Source organism: Tympanuchus pallidicinctus, unplaced genomic scaffold, assembly GCF_026119805.1.
Source record: "Tympanuchus pallidicinctus isolate F22 unplaced genomic scaffold, pur_lepc_1.0 scaffold14, whole genome shotgun sequence".
Classification (NCBI taxonomy): Eukaryota; Metazoa; Chordata; class Aves; order Galliformes; family Phasianidae; genus Tympanuchus; species Tympanuchus pallidicinctus.
The window spans coordinates 14937501-14952287 of NW_026294659.1; the positions used below are offsets into that span (position 1 = coordinate 14937501).

General features: G+C 39.0%; 1 long non-coding RNA gene across 1 annotated transcript in view; it reads left to right on the forward strand.

Moving 5' to 3' along the window:
* The window catches only part of LOC128076340 (uncharacterized), a 7304-nt gene extending 679 nt beyond the window's left edge, over positions 1 to 6625 (forward strand). The window contains exon 2 of the long non-coding RNA XR_008204353.1: positions 639 to 6625. This is a non-coding gene — a long non-coding RNA (uncharacterized LOC128076340). The remainder of the gene's footprint in view (positions 1 to 638) is intronic.
* Positions 6626 to 14787: the final 8162 nt, after the last annotated feature.

Consider the following 14787-nt stretch of genomic DNA (forward strand, 5'->3'; position numbering starts at 1 on the left):
ACATACATATATATATATATGTATATATATATAATAAGGAGTGCCCTGCTGGGGCCGAGGGGGGAAACTTTGGGGATAACGCTGCTGAATGCAGAGTCGGGGAGTGCAGGAGGGCGATGTGGGAGATCGGTCCGACAGAGTGAGGCGGCTTATGGGGTTATGATCGTAATACGGAAAGGGGGAAAAATGCAAGAAAAAAAGCAAGAAAAAGGGGAAAAAAAAAAAAAAAAAAAAACCCAACAAGAAAAACAAAAGGAGAGATGTAAGCTAAAAAGGACACGGTTATTGCTGCCCCGGCTTGCAATACGCAGCTCCGGGAGCGCCGCTGAAGTGCTCGGTGGCTGTGGGGTCCTTCGAGGAGGAGGTGCCCGTTTTAAACTCAACGCGGGGCACGAAAAGAAAGGAGTGACGATAACGAAAACAGTTCCTGATTGATGTGTTCCGATCCCGTTTTCAAACACACTCATCTGTTTCAAAACGGGTCGGGAGCACAAAGTAAGTACCGTTATATACTTCTGCCGTGATTTGAGGGGAAGCTCTTCTCCTTCTGGGGATATTTCTGCCTCAGGTGAATTAGTACTGAGGAGTTGGTTGTTTTTTTTTTTTCTTTTGTTCTTTTTTTTTTTTTTTTCCCCAAGACTTAAACAAACAAACAAACTACAACAACAACAACAAAAAGTGTTAAAAGGAGAAAATCACCGGCGCCCCCGAACCAGTTGGCTCCGAGCGGCAATGCAGAGCAGCAGTGCGCCGAGCGGCTGAGGGCCAAGCCTGGCGCTCCCCGAGAGGAGCCCTGGAGGTGGGGGGGAGGGAGAGATGCTCACGCAGGAGAAGCTCCGGACGTAGGGTGCTGAGCGCCTGCTTGTCGCATTTTCACATTTAAAGCCAGCACGGCCGTGAGACCCAGCGCCCCCAGGAGTGCCCGGGGTTGTGCCGTTCTGTAACCGCCGCTCCCCAGTGCGGGTGTATGCACGCCGCCGCTCGCCCGCACAAATCCCATAAACGCTAATAAAACAGATTCCTCCGGATTTGTTTAACTTTCCCTGGCACCGCGCGGCCCTATATTGGTATTCAATGGGGTTACCCGTGTGCATGAGGATTACTGGTTAAGCGTGGACACGGGATCAACCTTCTAGAATGCCACTCGAACATGTCCCTACAAATGAGTAAGGTGGGAGACGTAAGCACTGACAATACGATTAATTTGCACCGAAGACTTGAAAGGAAAAAGGAAGTTAAATCACGGTACTCGAGTTATTAAGCTAGGCAGAACTGAGGCCTCTGGTTGCAGGGGATCGTTTTCAGCTCTTTACTCGGAGCTGTGTTACTGCTATTGTCCAACCTTTGCTGGCCACATGGGACCCCACTTGGAAATCGGTCAGAAAATTATTTCTACTGGACAAGAACTGGAAATATCCAGCTGGGGCAGGGATCCATTTCCAGGCAGAGAGTGGGGAAGGAAACTCGGTCCTCCTTCTCCTTACACAGACAGTGCTGTTAGAAGTTGTCCAAAGCAACTCAAGCTACTATCCAGAAAGTATCTGCTGCTCACAAATGAAAAAAGATGGGATTCCATCCCCCACCCCCTCCGACCCCCTCTGGCCCCCATGGATTAGTAAATTTGTTATTTATTTATTCTGTACAGAATGTAGAAAAGGGTACATGGTGCCTGCATTGCACGGCGCCTGTGCATAACGCACAGTGACAACATGGGCACAAGGCACTGCTGGAGCTGATGGACCGATCCAAGTAGATGACATTTGGAAAAAATACGCCCAGCTTAAAAGCACAGAATGCTCATGTTTGGGTCAGGCTCTCCATTTCAGTATTCTAAGGAGAACAAAGTTATTTTGCTGAGGCCAACTTTCTTTTTTTTTCTTTTCCTTTCTTTCTTTCTTTCTTTTTTTTTTTTTTTTCCAACTGGAAAATTTGATGATTTTTCTGAAAGTGGTTTCTTACAGTCAGATAATTGATATTAATTATGAATCCCAAACATCCATGACCGAAGGTTTGTTTTTCCTAATGTAAGCTGCAAACCATATTTCTTTCAGTTAGTTTTGAAGGTGAAAGCCGTCCTTGGGAACAGGAGAGGGAATATATCAATCACAGAAAGGAAGCCTCTAGGTTGAAAAATTAGGAAAAACCTTGTATGAAAAGCACACACAAAGAGGAGTGTTTTTGCTCTGTTTGTCTGAAGTCCTTTGAACATGATGAAAGTCAATGTGAGTATTTCAATGTAATTTTTTTAAAGTTATGCTCAGCGGTTTCGAGTAGTTATCTCAATGGTCCTTGGCTTTTATGAATAGTGTGACTAATCTAGTGGAGATGAGTAATGGATCTACGAGGAATAGAGGAATTCTGATGCAAAAACATCTCTCTTTTCTGTTGGTGTTTTATGCTGCTTGACATTCAATATATTATATAATGGCTGTCAGAAGAACTTTGGTAATGCTTTATGGTAATGTTTATAAATACTTTAGTCGTGATTTAGAAACGATGAATGGAAAATGCTATTTATAGATAATTATGTGATGTTTTACTATGTTGTAAGCACATTCATACACATATGTATGTGCTCATGTTAATTGCCGTGCTTTCTTTGTCGTAGCACACTGATTCAATATTTTTGCATTTGTCTACAGTACACTTAGCAACACAGCTACCAGATTATCTTTAAATAGGTATTTTACCATGTATGGACAAAGAAATTGAAGTCAGGATTGATCTACACACGTGGGACTGGGAGGTTACTGCAAGGAAGAGGGTACAGAGAGGGGAAGGAAAGGTTCCCGTGTAGGCTGTTTTTGTGAAATGAAGACCTCAGCCCTGTAAATGAACATGTATCAGTGAACTCTGTAAGCCACTGGCTTAACACGGCTTAAAACCCAGCAGTGCAGCCCCAGCAAGGCATGACAAGGCACCAGCATGTCTCTAGGGTGGATCTGTCTCCTCGTTAGCATGGTCGAGCTGATTGGGAAGATCTGGCATGGGGATGGGAAGAGGGAGGATTCACACCTCTTTGAGGGCTGATGTGGTGATCTCATGGTCATGATCTTGTTTGGATCAAAAGGCAGAGCAGAGAACAGGCTCATGCCCTGATCTGTGCTAGAAGTGGCTTGCAAGTCCCTCAGCTTTCATCCTTCCACAGCAAGGATTTGTGAGTAAATAAGTAAAAGGTAGTATAACAAACCTATGTGAACTGGCTTCACCAAATGCAGAATGCAAGATTTCTGTTCTGATCCTGACTGATACTCATGTCGTCCCAGTTTAAAAGAAGGTAGCTGCTTAGTTCGGGTCACCATGAGTTTTCCCACCAGCAGTGAGACTGAAAAGTCACATTGTATGGGCAGTGATAACCACAATTACATTTGACACTGAAACATTGAAATTATCCCATATGGGCACACAAAACATCTTGGTAACTTGCTCCCCGGGAAAGTCCCATCAGCATGCTTTGTGTCTGAACAGCAAGGACCAGGTCAGCACATACACCTGAAAGTATAGCTGCTTTCAGTGTGGGTCTTACTACTACTTCTCGCTAGTGTTTCCAGCTCTGGATATAACTTCGCACGTCTTTTTAACTTCGTTAGAATTTGTACCAACAAGGTTTCCATGCTTATACTGTGGGAATAGCGAATTAATTCATCCTTAATTGAACAAAGGCACACTAAGTTCAATCTCTGCTAACATCAGAAAGATACTCAGAAGATACTGCCCTCTAAAATGATCTGTCTGACCTTTAGACATTGATCCTGAAATTTGATCTCTGAGACCCACCAATACCAAAGAATTAGACGCTTCAGTCTCTGGATGCCATTTGGATGTGCTCTCAGTTTCGGAGTTCAGGGCCAGGTCCAGAAAGGGACTCAGGGAGAATGCAGATACTGAAGGCTAAAATGGGAGTGCTGAACATTTCCATTCAGTTGCTGACTAATTCTGGATGTATCCAAAGCTTATCTGTTCATCATTTTGTTCCTTAATGCAGGTACATAATTCAGACCTAGGATGTGAGTTTTCTCCCTGATTTGGTCCCAACACAATCAGTGAATACGCTCTGCTCCACAATCAACAGAAGTTGTCTTTGATTTATATATGCATATAAGTCACATTTGATGATGAGGACCTGGACTCAATTTCCTCCATTGTCCAAAGGGATGCAATGCAGACCCCTGGTCTTTGAAAAGTGTGTTCTATACATTGTCCACTAGACTGCATGTGATGTACCTTCATACTATATTTACTTTATTAAGTATAGAATAAGGGAAAAAAGCAATCCTCTGTTCCAACAGTCAAGTGCATTGCTGGTAAGGGATATATCTGGAGTTCGCTGTCTTTTCCAAGATTTTGTTTGTTTGTTTGTTACAAATATGTTACTTCCAGTGTACACAAATGCATTGAAAGCCTTTGGAGCAAGATGAGGAACATGGTTCCCTTCCCCCAGCCTTACCAAGAAGGCTTGGGTCATATTATTCAATGGTTGGACTAGATGATCTTAGTGGTCTTTCTAACCTTAATGATACTTAATGATGATGGTGACTTTCTCTGTCTTTCAGTTTTTCTAGGCACAGTAGCCTGATGGGAACAGGAGGGACTGAGAGCCTTAGCCTGGTTTATAATATGCTGTTGTGGGCTCAGTGTTGAAAAGATGGAGATAAAACTTTGAACTTTCTCAAAGGCCAGTGATCTTTCCTCTCATTTGCCAAGTGCAGGATCACTGTGTGGTATGGCAGAGAGATGAGAAGAGCTGTTGTTCTGCCTCTAGTCTTACCATCTAAACAGCGTTCGCTTTTTCTTTTTTCACTTAAAAGCCAAAACCTAAGCAAGAAAACAAAAATTGAAAAATGTAGAATAGTCATGTCAGGGAAACTCATGATGAGTCTGAGGTTGGAAGAAGATGATAAGAACCAACCCACTTCCTTATCATCTTCTCAGTGAGTAGCTCAGGTGTTTCAGTGTTCAGCTCTGTTATGCACTCTGTTTGGAAGAGCTCAATTCAACAGCAATTTAGGCAGCTGAGTAGGTTTGGAAATTAGCACTAGGACTACATTATTTAAGAGAAATTACAACATTTATTTTTATGTCTCCAAAGTAATTCTGGGAAATATTTTCCTATTAAAAAAAAGCCAACAAAACAAAACCAACACAAATCTGTCTTCAGGCTATATGCATATATATGCATGATATGTGAATGTTCCACTGTTTTCTGGTGGTATGTATGAGGAGTTTCAGACCGTTCCTTAGAACATTTGTTCTTATACAAGCAACTCCTTACAACAAATCACAGCTTAGCAAGATCCTTGAGCAGTGGCTTACATCTCTCAGATGGTGGACAGCATACTGCAATGGAAAGAAACACCCTCATCCCTCCTTGCCCTCAGTAGTTGTATAGAATTTTTATGCATGTCACAAGTGCAATGTATTTTGGCTCTGAGAAAAGAAGAAAACAAATGATTCCCTCCATCTGTTGAAAACTGTACATACTGTAATCTCCAAACACTTCTTTTATCACCTGGATGGTTTCGGAAAACCATTTATCTGTTCTTCTGCTATCCAGTATGTTAGTCAAATTCTGAATATGTTTTTCTGCGATTTCCTTCCTTTTCTTTCCTTCCTTCTTTTTTTATTTTCTTCTTTTCTTTTTTTTACTTTTTTTTTTTTTTTTCTTTCTTTCTTCTTTTTTCACTTTTTTCTTTTTTCCCCAGCTTTCTCTTCTTCAGGACTTCTCCAGCACTGGGGACGTGCTATTAGCATATCTTGGGAAACCCCATTGCAGGGGGAATTTGTAGACAACTGTTTACCCTGAATAGATTGCAAGTATTGGACAGTGCAAATATTCACAGTGGTACTGGTAACACCAATATCCCTAACCCTCTGAACATGTACAGTATGGACTGGATAGTTCAAAAAACTAGAGAGGCTCTTAGATCAAGCTGAGTGCTTGTGCAATTAATTCAAGATAAACATTCTCCCAACTGCCTATGCAGTGCTTTAATGACCATTAGAGGCCCCCTGCTGAGGAGGTCTGTGCCTTAATTCCACAACCATATGAGATTTCATGCAGGTCAGTAGAACAGGCTTTAAGCTGAGACAGATAAAGCCAAGCGGGAGGAAATGGGAGAACACAGAGAATATTATTTATCATAAATGCCTGAGAGAATTGGCTGGAGACCTGAAATGAATTTAGGGGCAGATAAAACTGACAGATAAATCTTAGACAAATCTAGGATGAGAGAAGAGCGTGATTGGAGAAATAAAATAGATGTGGTGATGATAGGTGCTGGAAGAAGAGTGAAGCTCTGCAGAAGTTCAAGCTCATTTTCAGTAAGACGTTTTATCTTTGGGGATTACTCCAGCAGAAACTACAACTCCTCAGAGATTTGCCTCAACACCACTAAAAATGCATAGGTCTGATACTGCAAACAGGGTTCCCACGAAGAGGCTAAACTCCTCGTGAATCAACATCGTGGCCTTCAGCACTAACATGGCTTTCGGTCGGCGGGGGCTTTATCAGATGATGTCATGTTTGTAACTGATATCCCACTCCACAGTGCTAATGAGAACAGAAATGCCATGGAACTGAGCCGTGCCAGAGTGATCTTTGCTTCCCTATGAACTTTTGGTTAAACAGTTTAATGATTTCTTAAATTCAGTGCCTAGGACACATAACTTGTCCCAGGAGTTTGATGTTTACTATTTAGTTAAATCAGACCTGCTGCTTAATTATTAAAGAAGAGAACTTCAGTCCTCCCACCTCTGTTCTGTTCAACCATTGATGTGCTTTCAGTTTTGATATGCTACCTATTATTTGTAAATGAAATAAAGCACTCAGATTCTTTGTGCATTCATATCTATATATGCGCATCCTTAAAGCAGGGATATCTGAGACCTTGAATTTAACAACAAAGCAAGTCAAGGAAGGAGTTTCAACCCTTAACTCCGAATTTCCTGGGGTTTTACAGATTAAATCAAATCCTTAAGGCCATTTTATCATAGTTTTTTCTGCGCAAGTGTGTGATTTATGTCCTCTTTTTATTGCGTGAACCTTTGTCTTTGTGCTATTTGATTCAGTCTACCAACAGCTGTCAGCTGATTTTATTTTAGTATCTGTAAATTTTTGCACACAAAGCTAGACAAATGCAACGCAGGGGCAAATTAAATAGTGCAATTTAATACAAAGACAAGTTGCTGGGAGAACAAGATTTTAACTGCTGATCTAAACCAGCTCTGCATGTAAACAATGGATCTTTGGTGTTTACTGTATACTATCTGTCTAAATACAAGGATTACTGTTTCCTCCTCTGTAGCAACTGGCTGGAGGTTCTCACTAGTAGCTGTTATTAGTAGCAATGACACATTAATTGAACTTCACTGCTTCCAGGTGTGTGGCACACTCCGGGGTCACCCAGTGCACTACAGTTTCATGTGTATTCAATTACTGTAGCGTTATGAAGGAATGCAACATGTCATACATTAAAATGTCAATTACCAGTTTTTATGGGATAGTGAGTAAAAGAAACCAATCAGTTCCCTGAGCATCGGTTTCTGTCTACTCCGCTGCTTTGAGCATCTCACCAAGCTTTACTCTCCACCTCACCTTTGTGACCAGGACAGAAAAAGAAATGCGTTAGGAAATTACCACTCACTGTTAGAAACTTAGATTACTTGTGTATAAATGGCTGGGTCATGCAGTGTTGTTATTAGTGGCACATCCTGTTATGAGCAAATCAGTAACGGTTCGCCTCAATGATTTGTTCTGAAGCACTTGAGGTCATGGGCACAAATTCTCATGCGTTTTCAAACATTTGACACTCTGCTCTCTGAGTGTGTGATAGCATCTTTGCTAGAGCAGATATGGTTGAGCTTCATAGGCGTTTCCTAGAATTTTTAGTGTAAATCTTCACCCTGTACATATCCAAGCCAATGTCTCTCTCTAAAGAAAAAAACACCTTTCTTCAGTAAAGAAAGGTTTCTTTCCCTCCATGCCTTTAAAATTATGTTTTTGGGAAATTATATAAAATTTAGTCTTTCTGGGTGCAAGAAGGAACCTTTGGAAAAAAAAAATTAGCTACAGGAGATGGAATAAAAATGTTCTTGCAGTATTTTTCCTGGGGAATATTTTCATATTTCCCCAAGTTTAGGTATATTCCATGAAATTTCAATACACATAGTCTTTTCTGGTAAAACACATTCAAGATCCTTTTGAAAAATTACCTTTTTTGGGGGAAGTTGAGTTTAAGGACTGAATGACTACCAAGTTGTTAGGGCTGTGCCATGGTCGGCTGAATATTCATCAGCATTTTTTTGTATCACTGTTTGTGCAGCAAGTTGATGCTTAAGCCTTACATTACTCAGATTTGAGTCACAAGTACTAGGCTAAATGAATTAAAAAATGAAGGTAGAGATTTATTTTAGAATGTAGACTGTGTATCTTTTTAGTCTATGTCTGTAGGTCTTTTTGTCCTTGGAATAGGAAGGAGTAGAAAATTCTGCAGTGGTGGTAAAGATGCTAGGCCTAAGTCCTGCATCAACAACATACTGGAGAGACATTTTAACCGTTCTTAATCTAACAGCTATTGCAGACTATGAATTGAAAGAACAAATCTCTTACATGGAAGCCTGGGAACAGGGGAAAATAATGTGGTTTAAAATAGTTATGCATGATACGGTTTGTACACCATTAAATTTCAATTGAGTATGTTTCCTACAACTACAAGAAACATTACTTGTGGTTTTGAAAATCATTATTGAGAAGAAAAGAATCCAACTGGCATCACAAACATTCAGTAGGCCCAAGGCTAGGAAGAGTATATCCAAATGCCTTAGTTTCCCTATTTCTTCACTGTAAACGCACTGTGAGAAAGTATTATGCCAAGGAGGTTCTTGTTTGCCATATAGAAGGCATGTGACATCCATCTGCATGATGTAGAGTTGAGCCTAGGAATAAAATCTTATTTATTTATTTATTTGTTTGTTTGTTTGTTTGTTTGCTTATTTTTTAAACCAAGGAATGTGATAAGTATCCCACAACTTGGGGCTGCTACAGGAAAAAAATCCCATAACTTGATGATGTTAATATTAACTTCAGGATATAGAGACATAACATCCTGATTCTAAACCCCCCATCTTTTCTCCAGGTCTTCAAATTCAGTTCCATTCCCACTGAAGAACGCACACAAGCCACTTGGGTGGCAACCTGTAGTCTGGATTCTGCCAGAGGTGTAAAAGAATAATTGGATACTCATTTCTGATCTTAAAATCTCCAAAATTGTCCCAAGCATGGTGACTGCAAAGTCTACAAAACACTAATCGCATACTGTAACCTGTTGCCTATTGAGATAAAGTGTATAGGAGTGAAACAAACACATTCTGTCAGTTCTAAGCCAAAAAATTTTTAAAAGATTCAAAATTACATTAGTTACAGGAGATGAAATAAAAAAATACATTGACCATATCCAAAGAATGAATGAATTTAATTTAATGAATTCTTCAAAAGAATGCAGATGCCTGAAGAATTGTGCATTTTTTTTTTTCTGCATGTCATTACTTTAAAAATGGTATAAATGGCTCTTTCTGATCTGTGTTCATGAAAAAAAAAAAAAAACCAACCATCAAATTCCAGATCACAGACAGCCTTTAAAAATGAATGTGCAAACTAAGAATGTGACCATGTCTTATTTATAAATACGTGCTATAAGAAAAAAAACAGAATGTACACTTTATTTTTAAATTCAGAACACAAGGGGATACTGTTTTAAGTAAGCATTCAAAGTAACTCCCTTAAAGAATTAACTACTGAAATGAAGAATAATGCAGATAACTTCAGTAGCACCACTGAAAGGGAAGCAGCTCCAAAGCAGCCTTTGTCTTTGCAGAGTTGTGGTGAATTCTTTGATGAAGTTGTTTATTACTGGCACAGATGGATGATATGACACTTCACCTTGCCCAGGAAGGTAACAGGAGGTAGATAAACCTCTCTGGAATACATCAATGCCCTTCTACTTTTGGCATTCAAATTGAACAGGTAAGTTTGGAGTATGGATACTCAATGTGATTGGTCAAGAGAGCTCTGCTTGATTCCTCAGATCACCTACATGAAGGATTTTGCTGAAGTTTCTATCGTAGGTGCTTTAAAGCATACATCTCTCTGAGAATGAGACTCTCTCTCCTCTCCATGAAATTCTGCCACTTCATTTCACTCAATTTAGCAGAGGAGTTCTTCTGCTCCATTAAGTATCAGTTCTATCATTGTATTTTGGGAGAAGATCATCCATCCATTATGAATTGAGTAGAGGAAATTCGGACAAGAAATGGTAATCCATTTTGTATTCTGTTGACTGAGGCCTCGGTGCAGGCAAAATATGCCTAATTTTAAGAGGTCTCACTGACTACTGGGACTGAAGACATGATTAAAATTAAGCGCATGTTTCAGTCCCTTCCTGAATCAAAGTTTAAATGAGATCTGAAATGGTTACTTGACTTTACATCGTATTACCATTAGCAATTTCCTGGCGATTGTTTTTCTTCCCCCTCTGTGGTGACTTTTCCAAAATAGATCCCTCATCTGACTGTAAGGGTAAATGAAAATCAGGCCCATTAAATTTACTGTCTGTAAAACACTAATGCCTAACAAACAGTATCTTTACATTTAGATGGCATTTCTATCCTGAGGAATCTCAAATCACTCTATAAACCCTGACCTCAATCCTAAAGTCACTTGCATACGTGAGCAACTTTATATTGCATATCAAACAGGATTATGCATAAATGTAAAACTACTCATGTGCTGATGTGTTTGCATATTGAAGACCTTAGTGTATAAGTGTCACTCTGGACAAATGTCATTAAGACTGTAGTTTATGCCCAAACCTTTAACAGGATTAATAAGGATTCTGTCAGGTTTCATAAATGCACAGCATTTACCATATGCCAAGAAATGTTTCTTCTCTGCATTCTCACAGCCGTTGCCTTCGTCTTTTTAAAGGAATGCAAATAACTCCAGGATTTATTGGCAACAGTCACAGCAAAAGTGTTAATGAAAACTGGTACTGCACGTAACATAAACTAAGCATCACTTAGCATTTTTCACGTTATATTCTTGAATACTGCAAACGCCAGATTAAAATTCACTAAGCATGTGATGACATCTGGCTATTTTGCCAGATTTCATAGTGCTATTACATTGACTAATCCAATGAAAAGGTAAGTTGACCAAGTCCATAACAATATCACTCATAACTATAACTCCTATAAATTCTCCTTGACTGCAGATACTACTTAATAACCAGACAAGGCATTCTAACTTAGGAATAAGCTTCTTAGGATGCCCCAAATTATTATTATTATTTTACTTTTCACTGCTTTCATCACTCCCTCAGCAGTCACTCTTGTCCTTATAAACCACCTTATAGACCACCATTAATTTTAAGTAACAAGAACATGTTTAAAAGCATTTCCTGGATCAGAAGCTTGAGTCTTTTTTTACTGCAGGTGTTTCCATCACACAGCCTTTCCACAGGCTGACCAAGCTGCAGCTTAAATGTAGTCAGGTAACTTTTTAGCCAATTTACTTTCCCCCTGTCCTTTGCCAGTAAATACCTGACACCTTTCAGGTACAAGGTGACAGCTTTGTTACAAAGAGCACAGTGATTTTTACACTCCAGGCTTGGAGACAGTTGCCCTGTAGGCTGCTACTTAAGTAAAAAAAAACCTTCAAGGAACAGGTTTCTTAAAGATTCCTTTTCCTTGAATGATTGAATCAGCAAAATATCATAGCATTATTTGTTTGAAATCTAGACATGCTGTAAAATACTTACTTGGGTATTCAGAGAAAGTGTTGCAATGAAGGTTGACTCAATCATTTCAAAGTAAGATATAAGAGAGAGATTCTTTCTTATTTCTTTCATTCATTTTGACACATCCTGGCTCTGCTAGGTCAGCAAGAGATTTGCTGTTTTGGTGTTGTTGGATAACCTTGCTCACAGTAGGAAAAATTCTAAGATTAGCAGCCTTCTTTGAAAAACAAATAGCCTTCCCTCTCTCTCTTTTCTTATGTCAGTCAGCCTTTTGTTCAGTTCTGCATATAACTGAAACAATGTGACAACAGCAGAAAATATTCTTCATCAAATGTTTGTTTTATTGAAATTCAGTGGAACAGAATTTGGTCATGATTTAACTTACGTAATTTAGGATGCACTGAACAAGAAGGGCAGCCCTAGTAGTGTTTTACCAAGTGCTGTTGTTTCAAACAGATATTTTTATCCGATAGAAAATATGTGACACCATTTTATTCCCTCTATTTGCCTCAGTAGAACAAATTATGTTTGTCAAAATCATCCAGGTAAAGTGTTTTCTTCATTGTCCTTATACTGCATGCTATTTCACAGGCCACAGAAAATACATTCACGTATCTGAAAGGCTCTGTCTGTATTCAGAACTAAGACGTGTCCTAGAGGTTGATTATTCTACTCAAGTACTTCTCATCATTCTATTTAAGTGCTGATCACTCAGCATGGTTTGAAGTTAAGATAAAAATCAGCTTTATTTCTTATTCTGAGAAAAACTGACATCAGGATCAATAAATCCTGACAGAAGCTATTAACATTTTAATGAGTTACTCAATAATATTCTAAAGATGTGCTGGCAAGTCGAGCCTCCTTTGATTAAGGACAAATTTCTTAGACTACTGTAAATATATATTTCAAGGTCCAGAATGCAAAGCTGTCACTTATCAATCAAGAATAAAGGGCAAAAGTCATGAATAAAGACACTATGGCAGGAGCTGTCCATATGATTATGATGATTACTGTACATGACGTAAACTTTTAAGATGCCACTCATCTTAAACAAACGTAGCCAAATATTAGTCCTTGGGTTGTGTATTTGGTTGTCATATGATTGAAGAACTGTCCGTGACTTCCTCCTGTGATGTATAGAAATCCAATGATGTTGGGAAGCACTTGGACATGTCTATGCATGGTTGAATGCAATGGCAAATAAGAGCAACGAGCCTGGTGAATAGGAAAAAAAGTATCTGTCCAAACTCTGTTGAGCCTCAAGAAAAAGACAAAAGGTTGGTTACTGAGGTGAAATGTACTTATCTAAGGGTGAATTTTGCCTTTAAAGACTAGGTAATTCAATTGCGCTAAAATGAATCCACATTTGACCTAAAGGGGAGATTTTACCTGACATACTGCTAAACATTGCAATAAATCTGTTGACAGAACAATGCTATTGAACATAATGCCAATAGGTTACAAGAAAATCCTTGCTAAGGTGCCATGCCTACAGAATACTGACTTCAGTGCAACATTTCAGTGAACAAATATGAATCTTCTAACACAAGCCACAGACGTGACTTTTCTAGTGGAGAGATAGTCCAACAGAATCAGAAGTACTGAAGTAAAGCTAGGGACAGCGAAAGACTATAGGGTTTCTCAGCCTGGGCTATCAGACTTAGGAGAAATCTGTAGAGAATGTAAAATCGTATTAGCAATACTTCCCTGTGGGAATGAACACATGAAATGTGAATCATGAAGCTAGCTAAAAAGAAACACGTGTTATTAGATAAGTTACTTCATGGACCTACCTTACTCATAATGAAAGCATGTATTTCTCTGAAGGTTAGATGAGAATCATACCAAAATTCAAAAGAAAAAGGCTGTAGATACAGATGAGGCTCTCAAATAGTTTATCATTTTTGATAACACCCTTGATGACTGTTCATGACATCCTAGCACCCAAGTTTCCCATTTGTGACATAAGAAATACACATTCCTGTTCAAGAAAGACATAAAATCAAGATGCTGCTGCAAGGACTTTTTAGCCAATTTACAGCAAGGACTGCTGAAAACATAGAGTTGAAGCTCTGATGTTTGATGTCCAGAATACTTACAGTTTCTAAAAATATATATTTAGACCAAGACTCAGAACGATCTCATCAGTGTGGAACATTCTGAAGGAGAATGCTGAATAATGGCTAATAATGCCCTTCCTGTAAATAAGAACAAGTAAAAAGGAAGAAAATTGAAAAAGTAGCAAAAAAATGTAAGACTTCAAATTCTGCACAAACATCTCTTTTGTAACAGCCCATACCTAGGGGTTAAAATGCTGTTATTTCAAAATGTTCTGTTCATTCATCCCTTGATAAATTCTTGCTGACATACTGCTCAGAAATGGGAACAGTACATCTTCACAAACAAACAGACCATACAACAGTTGAGTAAACTGAATTCTATCACACTGCAGAGGGAAATATTCCATATTTCTCCTCTTCATGCTTTCTCTATATAATATATATAGAGCGTATGCGTGTGTGTAATAAACAGAACAGAAGAGATTCCAGGAGCAAAATGAATAATGTTGGTATTTATAAAAGCATTCAATAACTGAGGCTTTGTTGCAATCAAGTTGCTGTCGGCACCCACTGATAAACATGACATTTATTTACTTCTCTGACAGCCTCAGTGTCTCATGACATACAACAGCATTTTCAGGACTAAGCCTTGAAAACAAAAGCCCTAGGAAAGTTGTGAATGCTACTTCATTGTATTGGGTAGGTGGCAAAGGGATGGATGTCACCTGAACCCATTGGTACACTGTTTTTGTTTTTTTTCTGAACTTTTGGTCAGGCACCGGTTGCATATGAATAACAGTCAGAAATAACTTGGTATGCAGCTCAATTTTTAGATCACCATTTTGACTGAAAGGATTGTGTTGAAATGTATTTATGGATAACGCTGAATATTTTGTTGGTGAAGCAGGACATGTTTTGAGACGGTCACTTATTCT